The sequence below is a fragment of the Rutidosis leptorrhynchoides genome, chromosome 1 (genome assembly GCF_046630445.1).
Source record: "Rutidosis leptorrhynchoides isolate AG116_Rl617_1_P2 chromosome 1, CSIRO_AGI_Rlap_v1, whole genome shotgun sequence".
Lineage (NCBI taxonomy): Eukaryota > Viridiplantae > Streptophyta > Magnoliopsida > Asterales > Asteraceae > Rutidosis > Rutidosis leptorrhynchoides.
The window spans coordinates 634,109,663-634,125,707 of record NC_092333.1 but is presented as its reverse complement, the minus strand read 5'-3'; positions in this window follow the sequence as shown (position 1 = coordinate 634,125,707).

Below are 16,045 nucleotides of genomic sequence, written 5' to 3'. Positions count from 1 at the left end.
ACTATAATCATATCGACAACGTATAACTTATACGAACTTCACCGCTACTTACGGTCATGTGGATGATGTCTAGGTTGCCATGATGGGAATAAAGTTTTGGATTATACGAAAGGTTGTAGATTTATAGTCAACTGAAAGTTCCTGACCCCCGGTTACATATGGTCATCTTTTGACTTACTTGATAGCACTGAGGTTTGAGCAAAGTTGTTGATGTTTTCGCTAAGGGGTATAAAATACTATTAAATTTTACAAGGAAATACTATTAAATACGATACAATTTTACACAAGATATTTATTTATTTATAGAATGGATATACTTAAACCTTGCTACAACACTTATAGGCAGTGTACCTAATCGTACAGTAGTGTAGTTTTTAGTAAGTCCGGTTCGTCCACAGGGAATCTTTTAAACAAAGCTTAACGCTATATTAGTTTTATTTTATTAAAATACAAATATATATAAGTAATATTATTATTATAAAGGGGGGTTTTTACCGTTTAATGACCGGTTTGTCGATTTTTAAAACTTTAGTCGCAGTTAAAACCTAATGTAATATATTAAATAAATAAAAGACTTAATTTAAAGCGTAAAATAAATAACGATAATGAAATTGCAATAAATAAAAGTGCGATAAAATAAAATTGCGATAATTAAAAAGTACGATAATTAAAAGTGCAATTAAATACAATAACAATAAATAAAAGTGCGATAATTAGAAGTGCAATTAAATATAAAATAAAGGAAATTAAATATGAAATAAAAGAATTATGCTTATTTAAACTTCCGTAATCATGATGTTTGACGTGTTGATTTTATTTTTATGCCCATAGGTTAATTGTTCTTTGTCCTGGATTATTTAATATGTCCATACGGATTTGTCCATAATAGTCCATCAGTCATAAATATAAAGAGCGAAAGCCTTCGTCAAATTATTCTTATTCCCGAAGTCAAATATTCCAACTAATTGGGGATTCGAATTGTAACAAGGTTTTAATACTTTGTTTAATGAATACACCAGGTTATCAACTACGTGTAAACCATGGTTTTACTACTTTGTTAACAATTACACCTATTACCCTTGAATGTAATTCACCCCTATTTCAACAAGTCTATTAACTATTAATCCAGTTCCGTGTCCGGTAAAATGAATAATTATTGGTATTTATAGATATCCCGCCCACCGTACCCAGTCAAGCGTATGTGGTTATATATAAATACGTCAAATTATAAGTTTGTATATTAAATTAACAAGGTATTGTTTAGTTAATATAAAACCCATTAATAGCCCATAGTCTAATTTTCACAAGTGTCGTTCTTTTATCCAAACCCCAATTATGGTACAAAGCCCAATTACCTAATTTTAATAATTAGCCCAACATCATGATTACTTCGGCTTAAATAAGCATAATAATAACTTAGCTACGAGACATTAATGAAAATAATATAAACATAACTTACAATGATTAAAAATAGCGTAGCGTTACACGGACAGAATTTCGACTTACACCCTTACAACATTCGCTAACATACCCTTATTATTAGGATTTAAAATTAAAATTAAAATTAAAATATAAATTATATATATATATAATTACGTATATATTGAGAGAGAGATAGATTATATGATATTAAAAACGATCAAACTGCGTTGCCTTTTATAGGGATTTGAGTCCAGGGAAGCTCCGCGACTCGCGTAATTTTTACACTGCAAACTCCGCAACTCGCGGAGTTCATTTTTCCAGCTCACACTAATTTGGAACCTTTCTTGCCGACGATTTTTAAATATATTATAATATATATATTAATTTTAAGAATTAATTATATATTATATTATATTCATGTGCATAGTTGACTTGTAATTTTTAGTCCGTTGCGTCGAGCGTTGAGAGTTGGCTCAGGTCCCGATTTCGGATTTTCGAACGTCCTTGCGTACAATTTAATATCTTGTACTTTGCATTTTGAATCTTGTACTCTTGTAATTTTGAGACGTTTCTCATTAATAATTGGAACCTCTTTGATTGTATTTTGTACTTTTGAGCTTTTTGGTCGTTTGCGTCTTCAATTCGTCGAATCTGTCTTTTGTCTTCACCTTTTATTATTTAAACGAATATCACTTGTAAATAGAACAATTGCAACTACAAGCTTGTCTTTCTTGAGGAATAATGCTATGAAATATATGTTCATTTTTAGCATTATCAAATATTCCCACATTTGAGCGTTGCTTGTCCTCAAGCAATATAGTCTTGAAATACTAGAATCGCTTCTTTATTTTTCATACTTTGTACATCAGTGATTTCTTTACGGCGGTATAAACAATGGTAGTAACGATGTGGTTTACAGTCTCACATGACTATAAAAATTTAGATCCATTAAGAAATTGGATCTTTATGAAAATATTTGAACTTTTGAAAATTAAATCTAGCTTTTACCCTAGATAAGTTTTCCGGAATAACCCTTCACCGGTGTTTGCAAATTCTTTTTGTGGGTTTGGTGGGTTTTAGATTTGAAAATTTTGGCTCAAAACTTATGGTTTTGTGTCACCCACTTGCTAACCTTGTATTGGGAAAGCAACACATCCAGTTTACTTGTTCCGTATATTACCTTTCGGTAAACTACCGTCTGGTTGTAAAGGAAAGCGTTGAACAAGCACTGTTTAAGGCAATGTCCCCTGACATGCTTTTAATTATGGTCTATAACGTGTCGGACGCAATTACTATCCTTTGTAGGAGCAATAGTAAAGCTCACCCTTATAATTTTTCGGTCAGGCACAAGGTCCTGTCTTTGACCATGCTATGCAACCACCGTTCTTACGGTTGACACCTGATTTGGTTCACGTGACCTAATGAATTCCAGGTGAATTCCTAGGATTTTACATTCAACGGTAATGAACGCATTGAAAATAGGTTTTCAGAAAACAAATCGGTTTGTAATTTTTGATCAAAATATTTTCTCGTTCAAGCTCGAGTTTAGATATCATTGAATTCCATGAGTTTGTAATTCTCAATCTTTAAGGTCAATCTCTAGGATTGAGTAATATCAGTCTTAAAAGCTGATTTTTGATCTTTAAGGAGATTATCCTTTCTGGGGATCTGATTCATTAGTCTTATCCAGCTAATTTGCACGGCGTCCTCCCCATTTTACAAGACAGATCCTCTCATGGTTAGGATAAGTCTGACCACTTGGCGACCCTGTTTGATGCTGAGGTCCGTGGATTTCCTGCTGATTTTAGTGATGACTTTTCTAGATTTTTTGTCAACCTACAGCTGGTCTGAACGACAACTTCATGACCTAAATCAAGAAGCGGGTGTCTTTTTCGGAAAACTTTACTTCCTTTTAATGATGGAATTGATTCATCGTGTAGATCCATCTTTCTTACAGTAAATCGGGTAAAATAGTTAATTATCGTTCAAAACAAAAGTATTTTCAATTATTTGTTACAGAAATATGTGATTTATATTTTGAATAACTTGGTAAAAATTTCCCACACTTGGCCTTTATTTTCTTTTCTTTGCCTTTTTATTTTCCTCTATTCCATTCTTAAATGAATTCTAAACATTTTGGGTTGTTTCTCAATTTATGTCCTTTCCGAGGTAACAATAATTTCGGTGTTAACACCTAGTTTTATCGTTCATAAATATGTATAAACATGATTTTGAGTTCATTTAATTGAAAATTTTGAAAAATTTTACTAGAATTGGGTAGTCAGTATATAAGACTAGGGATGTTCTTTATTATCAGAGAGCACTAGATTCTAATACAACTACTGCTTTACTAGTATTTCTAATGGTAACCAAGTGTATAAAGTAAAAAATTTTAAAATTCCGAAAGAATTTAACCTCTTCCCACACTTAAGATCTTACAATGCCCTTATTTGCAAGAAATCAGTAACAATTTAAATTATTGAGGGTGATTAGCGTAGAAAAATGATTAAATTTTACCAAAGTTTCCAAACATATTGGCGTTTGTTTGCTGAATGATAAATGGTGCACATCAAATGTTCATTCCGTCTTGTTGTTATATCACATTTATTTTGCATCTTGTCATCAAAATTAGTTGTTTTTGCTGAACTTAATGCCAGTCTTTGAAAATGCGTTGTTTTACCCTGTTGTGTACATAAGATAAACTGCAAACATATATACATATTTTTGAAGTTTGGTATATTACCCCAAATTCAAAAATTATTAAAATCTAATAATAAAAGTTAGAAATTTATAAAAACTATTACAATATTAACATAAGTATTAAATGTATCAACATTACAAATAATAAAATAAATAAAACTAAGTAGACTAGGGTTGTTACTGATACCAGTAGGGGTTCCATGCATAACCGTATGTGTTATAAAATGCTTCAGTTGGGTTATAAGTAGGATACGGTGGTTGCATCTCTATAGACCAGGGAGAAAATATGGGCGATGGAGTAGGAATATAGTTTCTACCTACATGTTGGCAATGAGCTATGATTTGGTTTTGATGAACTTGCCAATCTTCAAATGCTCGATGTCTAGCATTTTCATACTCTTGTGAAGCTATAAACCTTTGCATTTCTGTCATTTCATTTCCCCCTCCCACATTACCTGGCTGTTGATTTCTCTCAACCTGTGGATGTCTTCCATTATATCTTACTGCGGCGTTATTTCGCCTTTTCAAAACCTTTGCACCATGATATACATTTAAACCAATTGTATCGTGCGGTTCTGGTTCTTCGATTAATAATCCCCCCCGACTTATATCCACATTGAGATATTCAGCAATCAAAGTAATAAATATACCACCTCCCTATTATACTGTGCGGTCTCATCCCTCTAACCATAGCTAATAAATAATAACCCACACAATAAGGTATACTTACAGCGCTTTGTGGGTCTCGAATACACATGTGGTAAAACAAATCCTGTTCATTTACCTTTTCCTTATTCTTACCTCGTTGTGTAATCGAGTTGGCTAAAAACCTATGGATTACTCTTAATTCAGCTCTATCTATATCCAAATAAGAGTAATTTCCCCCTTTAAATCGGTGATGGCTAGTCATTTGACTCCATACACCATGCGTATCAAAATTTTCATCAATTTTCCTACCGTTCAATATCAACCCTCGACAATCGGCAGATGCTAACTCCTCAGGCGTATATATACGTAAGGCCTGAGCCATGTCTAGTAAAGACATGTGGCGCATCGAACCTCCTAACAAAAATCTAATAAAAGATCGATCGGTTAAACTAGCTACCCGATCATTTATTTCTATACTACACAATAATTCTTCACACCATACTTTATATACAGGTCTACGCATGTTGAATAATCGTACCCAATCGTTAAAAGTAGAATTACCATACCTCTGTGCAAGTAATTCCCTAATTAGCTCGGCTAATTCTACGGCTTCTAATGGTTCCCATTCTATTACCCTAGGTACTTCAACAACTTTAGAATGAAGAGTATGCAAGCCCCTTTGGTATTTTGGATAATCTATCCAACGTCTGTCAAATCTTAAGTTCCGGTGCAAATCTTCCAAGTGCATATCTGAAAATGTCATAACTGGATGAGGTATATCTTGTTTGTAATAGCTATCAACATCCTGTTGTTCCGCATTCTCAGGAGGAGCATTGCGAGCTTGGGATGAAGATTCACCCCTTTCAGTCTGCAAAACACATCAAACACAAATTTTGTGCATCCAAATATGCATTAGTGTCAGCAAAATCATCAATCAAAATAATTACAATGACATGTCCAATTTATATCAAACTTATGCTCATTTTCATATTTTTATCAAATCTACACTTTTTCAAATAAGCATATACGAAAATGTTCGCCAAGTTCATAAGCATTCAACTCAAATAACATGTCAAAATAATCATTACTAGCAATTAAACAAGTTTCAAATGGCATTATCTTTCAAAAATCAAGTTCATGAATTTTAGACTTGAAAAAGTCCACTTTAATTCTCAAAAATCATGTTTAGGCTCAAAGTTTGGATCATTTAACTACCTAAACATGTTACACTACTTAATTTAGCAATAATTCATGACAAAAATCGGCCATAACCTGTTTATATCAAAAAGCCCCAAATTTGCTCAAGAACACAAACCCTATATTACTAAAAATTTGAAGTTTAAGGCTTCTAATCATGTTAAATAGCATCAATCTAGGTTATACAAGCATAATACATAAGCAATTTAAGCATAATTACACTAAAAAGCATCAAAATTGAATTGGGAAAAAAATTGCTCAAGAACACTAATTTTCGGATTAAATGGTGTTTAGGTATAGAAATTTACCGTTTTCCTTGAGTAATTCCTTGATAGCATCCTTCTCAACATGATTTTAGTAAAAAATGTGATGATTTTTGGTGAAAAATTTCGGATTTTAGAGTGTTTTTTCGGGTTTTTCGTAGTATTTTTGTGGGTGTGGGTGTTGACTGATCTGTTCGGGCAGCTTATATTTTTTTTCTGTATTTTTGGTCCTCCACGAGTCGCGGTGTTTGACCCTTACAAACTCCGCGAGTCGCGGTGTTTGAATTTTTTTTTTTTTTTTTTTTTACAATTTTTAACTTATAAAACAATTAAGTAATTAATTTTAAAATTTTGTTTCTCTTGTTATTTAGGACGAGGTCGTTTGGAACAATGTCCTAATCCGTCCCTCGACAAAATTTTAAAATTTGTCTTTTTGTAGCGATTGTTTTAAAAGCTTAGATTTTTTTTTTGGTTTTTTAATGTTTTTGGCATACTTTAATTCAATAAGATTAAAAATAATGATAATAAAAGTTCTCGTCCCTCCCTCGGGTAAAGCAATTTCGGTTCAACGACCTAGTCTTCAACTCACGACGAATTTTAAAAATCATATTTTTAACTTAATGAGAAAAAGTAAATTTTGGTTTTTAAATTCACACAACTTAAATTTAAAATGCATAAAATTCAAAATTCATATTTAAAATTAAAAATTCACACCAAACTTAAATTTAAAATGAATAAAATTAAAAATTAATATTAAAAATTCACACCAAACATAAATTTAATTTTGTTTTTATACATACAAACTTATATTAAAAATATCAATTTTTTAAATATTTACAATTTTAAATATATTAATTTTAAAAATAAAGTAAAAATAAAATTAAAAATCTTTTTGTCTTTTATCTCACTTTAATCAATCAAATATTATCAAAAACATGCGCCCCTCTTTTCGGTAAAGTAATTTCGGTTCCATGACCTAATTTAACTCATGACGAATTTTTGAAATATTTTGTGTTGATTGATTAAAGATATTTATACCTTAAGAATAAACGTTAAATTTCGCAGTGATGTAATAAATTTTTGAATGATATCAATAATTTCGGTCGCCAAACCAAATTTTATTCAATACCAATTTAATACTTTATAGCGAACAAATTAGCGTTTATTATCAAAAGGTTAAAAATAAAAATAAAAATAAAAACTATACAGACTTACCTGTGAGATAGTATTCTTAGTGATACGATCTATCCCACTCATAAGATAGTCGGTTTAATTGATTTTCCATAGCTACATAGGCGTAACCTCGAGTATTCAGTGTTTTTTCTTCTAAACATATGAACGGTCCGTCTCTGCATAAAGTAACAAATTCGGTGTTTGAATAGGTTTGATTATTTGAACATTTACCTCCATGTGACCATTTTCCGCATTTGTGACATCTTTCAAGGTGTCGTGCTCTTCTTTTTGCTGCGGATTTTGATTTTCCTTTACCAAATTGTAACTTATTATCTTCGCATCTGGATTCTTTTCTTACTCCGTCCAATTTTTCTCTGATTACTGATACTATTTCACTTAGAAGTGTGTCATTATTACGTTTAGTGATCAAAGCGTGTAGCATTAGACCATGGTTTAGTTCACAGGAAGTCTTCATTTCGTAAAAACCTAAAAAAATAAAAATTCAGAATGGGGGGAGAAGACTAGTTCTTTAGGGTCTCCTAGGGAAAGACCATTCGGGTTCCATTTTCAAGAACTACACAAAAACAGAAAATCTAACTCTAACAGAAATACATATTATCCTTTAAAGACTTGATTCTCCCCACACTTAGTTAGCTGTGGTATCGAAATTGTGATTAACTTCATTGCCGACTTCCATCGGACCATGTATGTAATGTTTAACTCTGTGATCATTAACTTTAAATTCAATCCCATTTGAATTTATTAATTCTACTGTTCCGTATGGGAAAACTCTTTTGACTATGAATGGTCCAGACCATCTTGATTTCAATTTTCCAGGAAATAGCTTGAATCGTGAATTGAAAAGAAGAACTCTGTCTCCTTCTTTGAATTCTTTTGAACTTCTGATTCTTTTATCATGCCATTTCTTCGTTCTTTCCTTATAGATTAACGAATTTTTGTATGCTTCTTGTCTTAATTCTTCTAATTCGTTTAATTGACTTAACCGTAGACGTCCAGCTTCATGTAAATCAAGATTACATGTCTTCAAAGCCCAAAATACTTTGTGTTCAATTTCTACTGGAAGATGACATGCTTTTCCGTAAACGAGTTTAAAAGGTGTGGTTCCAATTGGAGTTTTGTAGGCTGTTCTAAAAGCCCAGAGTGCATCCTCCAATTTAATGGACCATTACTTCGGATTTGATCCTACGATTTTATCTAGAATACGTTTTAAAGCTCGGTTTGTATTTTCAACTTGTCCACTTGTTTGTGGATGATATGCGGTGGAGATTTTATGAGTTACTCCATATCTTTTAAGAACTTTCTCAAGTTGATTATTACAGAAATGAGTTCCCCGATCACTTATTAAAGCTTTCGGTGTTCCAAACCTTGCAAAAAGACATTTTAAGAAGTTGACTACAACTCGTGCATCGTTAGTTGGGAGAGCTTGTGCTTCTGCCCATTTAGATACATAATCAATGGCTACGAGAATGTAGAGATTATTATGAGATTTTGGAAATGGACCCATAAAGTCAATACCCCAAATGTCAAATACTTCACATACTTGAATGACATTTTTGTGGCATTTCATCACGTTGACTTATTTTTCCGGCCCTTTGACAAGCATCACAGGATTTGCAAAGAAGGTATGCGTCTTTTTAAATTGTAGGCCAATAGAATCCAGCATCATAAACTTTTCTTGCTGTTAGTTGAGGTCCATAATTCCCTTCTGTTGGTCCTGTGTGACAATGGTTTAAGATTTGATTGGCTTCATCTTCGAATACACATCGGCGTATTATTCCATCTGGACAACTTTTAAACAAATGTGGATCTTCCCAGAAATAGTGTTTTATATCACTAAAGAATTTCTTTCGTTTTTGGTAAGACAATCCTTTTTCAAGGAATCCACATACTAAGTAGTTTGAATAGTCTGCAAACCATAGAATTTCGTTATAATCTATCTTCAATAGATATTCATCAGGAAAGTTGTCTTGTATGGCCGATTCATTTAGAACTTCTAATTCGGGATTTTCAAGACGAGAAAGATGATCAGTGGCAAGATTTTCTGCTCCTCTTTTATCTCGGATTTCAATATCGAACTCTTGTAAGAGTAAGATCCAACTGATTAATCTTGGTTTGGCATCTTGTTTCGAAAATAGGTATCTAAGAGCAGAATGGTCGGTATAGACCACCGTTTTTGCTAGAACGAGATATGAACGAAATTTGTCAAAAGCAAAGACAATAGCAAGGAGTTCTTTTTTAGTAGTTGTGTAATTTGTTTGTGCTCCTTGTAACGTCTTACTAGCATAATATATAGGTTGAAATCGTTTTTCAATCCTTTGTCCTAAAACGGCTCCCATTGCAAAATCACTTGCATCGCACATTAGTTCAAATGGTAGATTCCAATTTGGTGTTATCATGATCGGCGCATTAGTGAGTTTCTCTTTAAGAATATTAAAAGATTTGATGCATTCATCTGAAAAGATGAATGGAGCATCCTTTTCTAGGAGTTTATTCATAGGAGTGGCAATTTTAGAAAAATCTTTAATGAAACGTCGGTAAAAACCGACATGCCCTAGAAAACTCCTAACTCCTATAACATTGGTGGGATGTGGAAGTTTAGAAATTACATCTACTTTAGCTCTATCCACTTCAATTCCTTCTTTTGAAATTTTATATCCAAAAACGATGCCTTCTTTAACCATGAAATGGCATTTCTCCCAATTAAGAACTAGATTTGATTGTTCACATCTAATAAGCATTCGTTCTAGATTAACTAGACATGATTCAAATGTATCACCGAAGACTGAAAAGTCATCCATGAAAACTTCCATGCATTCTTCTATCATGTCGTGAAAAATCGCCATCATGCACCTTTGAAAGGTTGCAGGGGTGTTGCAAAGTCCAAATGGCATGCGTTTGTAAGCAAAAGTACCATAAGGGCACGTGAATGTGGTTTTCTCTTGGTCCTCGGGTGCTATTAGAATTTGAAATATCCGGAAAATCCATCAAGAAAACAATAGTAACTATTTCCGGCTAATCTTTCCAACATTTAATCAATGAACGGTAAGGGAAAGTGATCTTTTCTGGTAGCGTCATTTAATTTTCTATAATCAATACATACACGCCATCCTGTTACAGTCCTAGTAGGAATAAGCTCATTTTTCTCATTTGTGATGACAGTCATGCCACCCTTCTTAGGCACGCATTGAACTGGGCTTACCCATGGACTATCAGAAATTGGATAAATTAAACCTGCATCTAGCAGTTTAATTATTTCTTTTTTAACAACATCTTGCATATTAGGATTTAATCTTCGTTGGCGTTGCACATACGTTTTATGACCTTCTTCCATAAGGATTTTATGTGTGCAATACGAAGGACTTATTCCTTTGATATCATGAATCTTCCATGCAATAGCTGGTTTATGAGCTTTCAACACAGAAATGAGTTGTGATTTCTCATTTTCAGTAAGAGAAGACGATATTATTACAGGTAATTCAGATTCACCATGTAAATAAGCGTATTCTAAATGGTTTGGAAGTGGCTTTAACTCTAATGTCGGTGGTTCTTCTATCGATGATTTATATCGATATCTGTCTTCTTCTTTTAACATTTGAATTTCTTCTGTTGTTGGTTCATATCCATTCACCATTAGTGTAGCTAACATTTCAGTTTCATCAATTGGTTCAGTACCTTCTCCTAAAGAACATTCTCCTGTTCCTTGTAATTCTGGAAATTCTTCTAACAATTCTGCATGTGATTCTATAGTTTGAATATAATAACATGTATCATCTGCAGATTGCGGTTGTTGCATTGCTTTATCAACAGAAAAGGTAACACTCTCGTCCTCTATACTTAGGGTCAGTTTCTTACCGAACACGTCTATCATTGCTTTAGCCGTGTTTAAGAATGGTCTTCCTAATATTAGAGGAACTTGAGAATCTTCTTCCATGTCCAGAACAACAAAATCTACTGGAAATACTAAAGTACCAACTTTAACTAGCATGTTCTCCATTATCCCTCTAGGATATTTTACTGATCGATCGGCTAGTTGTATGCTTATTCGTGTTGGTTTCAATTCTCCAAGGTCTAGTTTAGTGTATAGTGAATACGGCATTAAATTTATACTAGCACCTAAGTCTGCCAATGCTTCTATTGAACTAAGACTACCCAGAAAATATGGAATTGTGAAACTTCCTGGATCAGATAATTTTTCTGGTATCTTATTCAACAGCACTGCTGAATAATTAGCATTCATAGTAACAGCCGAGAGTTCTTCCATTTTCTTTCTATTTGTAATTAGATCTTTCAAGAATTTAGCATATCTAGGCATTCCTGAAATCACATCAATGAAAGGAAGATTTACATTTATCTGTTTAAACATATCCAAGAATTTGGATTGCTCGGCTTCAAGTTTCTCTTTCTTCATTTTACTCGGGTAAGGAAGTGGTGGTTGATATGGTTTAACATAAGGTTTAGCCTTAACTGTGTTATCTTCATTAACCTTTTCAACTACCGATTCTGTTTCCTTATCTTGTTCAGGTTGTGGTTCTTGTGGAGTAGGAATAGCTTCATCAGAAGTTACAGGTATTTCAGGTGGTTTAAGTGTTGTACCACTTCTTGTGGTAATAGCTTTAGCTGTTTCATTCCGGGGGTTAGCATTTGTATCACTAGGTAGACTTCCCGGTTTTCTTTCACCTATTAACCTTGATAGGTTATTTACTTCTTGTTCCAAATTTTGAATAGAAGCTTGTTGATTTCTAAATGCTTGAGCATTTTGTTCATTAGTTTGTTTCTGAGATGTGAAAAACTGCGTTTGAGTTTCAACTAGCTTCGTCATCATATCTTCTAAATTCGGCTTTTTATCATCGGTTTGTGGTGGTTTATTTTGAAAATTAGGTCTTTGCTGATTGTAAGTATTGTTGGATACTTGTTGATTGCTAGGACCTTGTTGGTTGTTGTATGGAATATTTCGATTATAATTCTGGTTTTGATTGTAAATTGGTCTTGGCGGTTGATAATTATTCTGATAATTATTTCCAGGCCTTTGGTTTATGTATGAAATATTCTCTCTTTGTTCCATTGTTAGTTCAATACTGAGACAATCTTTTGTCAAATGTGGTCCTCCACATTGCTCACAACTAATTCCTATTGAGTGTATATCTTTAGTCATCTTTTCCATTCGTCTCTCGACAGCATCTATCTTTGCGGAAATGGAATCTAAGTCATGGCTAGAATCGGCTCTAGCTGCTTTAGATGATCTAACGATATCTTTTTCTTAGTGCCACTCATGTGAGTGGGAAGCAGTGTTATTAATAATTTTGTAAGCATCAGTTTCGGTTTTCTTCATAATAGAACCACCAGCTGCAATATCTATGTCTTTCGTTGTAGTGATGTCGCATCCTTGGTAGAATATTTGTACTATTTGACAGGTGTCTAAACCATGTTGCGGACATCCTCTCAATAACTTTCCAAATCTTGTCCACGCCTCATATAGAGTTTCATTTGGTTTTTGTGTGAACGTAACAATTTCTCCTTGAAGTCTTACGGCTTTAGATGCTGGAAAGAATTGTTTAAGAAATTTTTCAACTAAAACGTCCCATGTATCAATCGCCCCTTCAGGTAACGATTCCAACCAATCTTTGGCTTCTCCCTTTAAAGTCCAAAGAAATAACATGAGATATATCTGTTCATCCTCAACTTCTCTTATTTTAAATAGTGTGCAGATCCTATTAAAGGTACGAAGATGTTCATTTGGATCTTCCTTCGTCGCACCACTAAATTGGCATTGATTAGTCACCATGTGTAGAATTTGTCCTTTGATTTCATAATCTGGCACATTAATGTCAGGATGAGTAATCGCTTGACCTTGGCCAGTGCGTTTAGCTCTCATTCGGTCTTCCATACTTAAAGGTTCCAGATTCTCCATAATTGAATTTGTTGAATCGGAATCACTAGAGGATTCTGATTTAATGGTTCGTTCCTCAACAATCTCTGTTTGAATGATTGGTGGTTCCGGAGGAAAAATTAATGGTTCAGGATCTATGAATCATCCCTGAATATTCTCCGGATTCTCAATTGTGAGGTCGGATTCAAAAAATGGATTATCGGAAATTTGAACTGGAGTACTTGGTCGACTGGATGACGATTCTAAAGAAAAATCAACGGCGACAATATTAGCTACATGTCTTGATCGAGTTACAGGTGGTGAACGTACAAAAGGTGGTGAACGTCTTGCTCGGTGCATTCACTGAATATCCTATTTTTTTTTTAAAAGGAAAGAAAAATTATATAAGTTATCCAATTAATAGACTTTTCTGATTTTGCCCACGTTTCGAATAGCCAAAAGATGCAGCAGAGGGGCAGGATTTGTTTGGTCTCAATATAATTGAGGACTATTTGGCTCCAATAACCCGGTCCACGTACAAATCCAACTATTACTACGAACCAGAAAATTTTGATGTCTATCAATTTAACCACTTAAAATAAATTTTCGTAATTTTAAGAAATTTAGATAAGAAGTAGAATCAAAATCTATGTCCTACAACTAGAATAGCGAGAAATAAGAAAGAAATTTAAAATACAATTTATTTTAAAAATTTAAAACTAATTATAATAATAATTAAGTAATTAGGGTTAATAATAATAAATAAATAATAATTACTCCGTAATAAATGCTTTTTAGGGTTTCTGGTCACCCGTGTCAGACGGCTCCGCGAGTCGCGGTGCCTCGTGGCTACAAACGCCGCAAGTCGCGGGGTTTGGAATTTCAGTTTTGGTGGGTTCGTTTGACAGGTTTCAGTTTTATTTTTTATATATATTTATTTTTTATTTTTCTGTTTTAATATTTATATAAAATATTTATATAATTTAAATAAAAACTTATATTTAAAAACTAAAATAAAAATAGAATACTTTATAATTTTCTAAATAACAATCTAAAAAAATAGATTTATATATTTATTTATTTTTCGGTTTTTTTATTGTTTTAAATAAAAACAAAATATTTAAATAAAACTTATATTTTTATAAAATAAAAATAAAGAAACTTTATAAAACTTAAATATTTAAAAAATTCTTAAAAATATTTATATTTTTGTTTTCTTTTTATGTTTTCGAATATTTTAAACGTATTTTTACAAAAAGCGTATTTTTATAAAATTAAACTAAAAATAAAAATCTTTTTTTTATATATAGCGTTGCGCTTCCGGCTTTTAAGCTAGATTTTAAGTTTCCCAGCAGCGGCGCCAAAAATACTTGATGTTTTCGCTAAGGGGTATAAAATACTATTAAATTTTACAAGGAAATACTATTAAATACGATATAATTTTACACAAGATATTTATTTATTTATAGAATGAATATACTTAAACCTTGCTACAACACTTATAGGCAGTGTACCTAATCGTACAGTAGTGTAGTTTTTAGTAAGTCCGGTTCGTCCACAGGGAATCTTTTAAACAAAGCTTAACGCTATATTAGTTTTATTTTATAAAAATACAAATATATATAAGTAATATTATTATTATAAAGGGGGTTTTTACCATTTAATGACCGGTTTGTCGATTTTTAAAACTTTAGTCGCAGTTAAAACCTAATGTAATATATTAAATAAATAAAAGACTTAATTTAAAGCGTAAAATAAATAACGATAATGAAATTGCAATAAATAAAAGTGCGATAAAATAAAATTGCGATAATTAAAAAGTACGTTAATTAAAAGTGCAATTAAATACAATAACAATAAATAAAAGTGCGATAATTAGAAGTGCAATTAAATATAAAATAAAGGAAATTAAATATGAAATAAAAGAATTATGCTTATTTAAACTTCCGTAATCATGATGTTTGACTTGTTGATTTTATTTTTATGCCCATGGGTTAATTGTTCTTTGTCCTGGATTATTTAATATGTCCATACGGATTTGTCCATAATAGTCCATCAGTCATAAATATAAAGAGCGAAAGCCTTCGTCAAATTATTCTTATTCCCGAAGTCAAATATTCCAACTAATTGGGGATTCGAATTGTAACAAGGTTTTAATACTTTGTTTAATGAATACACCAGGTTATCGACTGCGTGTAAATCAAGGTTTTACTACTTTGTTAACAATTACACCAATTACCCTTGAATGTAATTCACTCCGTATTCCCCGTATATGATGTATAGGTGTATTGTGTACGTACGGTTAGTGTAAGAAGGATTTGAGACGTGTTCGTGTGTTAAAGTTCACGAGAAATGATCAGAACGGGTTATGGGTCGCGGCGCGGAGATCTGGGTCGCGGCGCGACAATGCAAGCAATTCAGTTTCAGATGGTTCGACAAGCAGGCACCAGACAATGTCGCGGCGCGAGAAAGGATGGCCGCGGCGCGACGTTCTTGGCAAGCTGGTACCATATTTTTAATTTTAAAAGATATTTAAGGGCATTTTGGTCATTTTGCGTGTGTGCCAGATTGGGATCTTAAATCCCATCCACTCATCTCATTTTATTCATTTCTTCTTCCTTTTCTTTCTCATCTTCCTCTCAAACTTCAAAACCCCATTTGATTCTAAGGGATTTTTGGGAAGGAAGATTCGGGATTCGATCGAAAGCGTAAGAGGCAACTTTGTTCTCCTCGTTCTTAGCTACAAGGTGATACT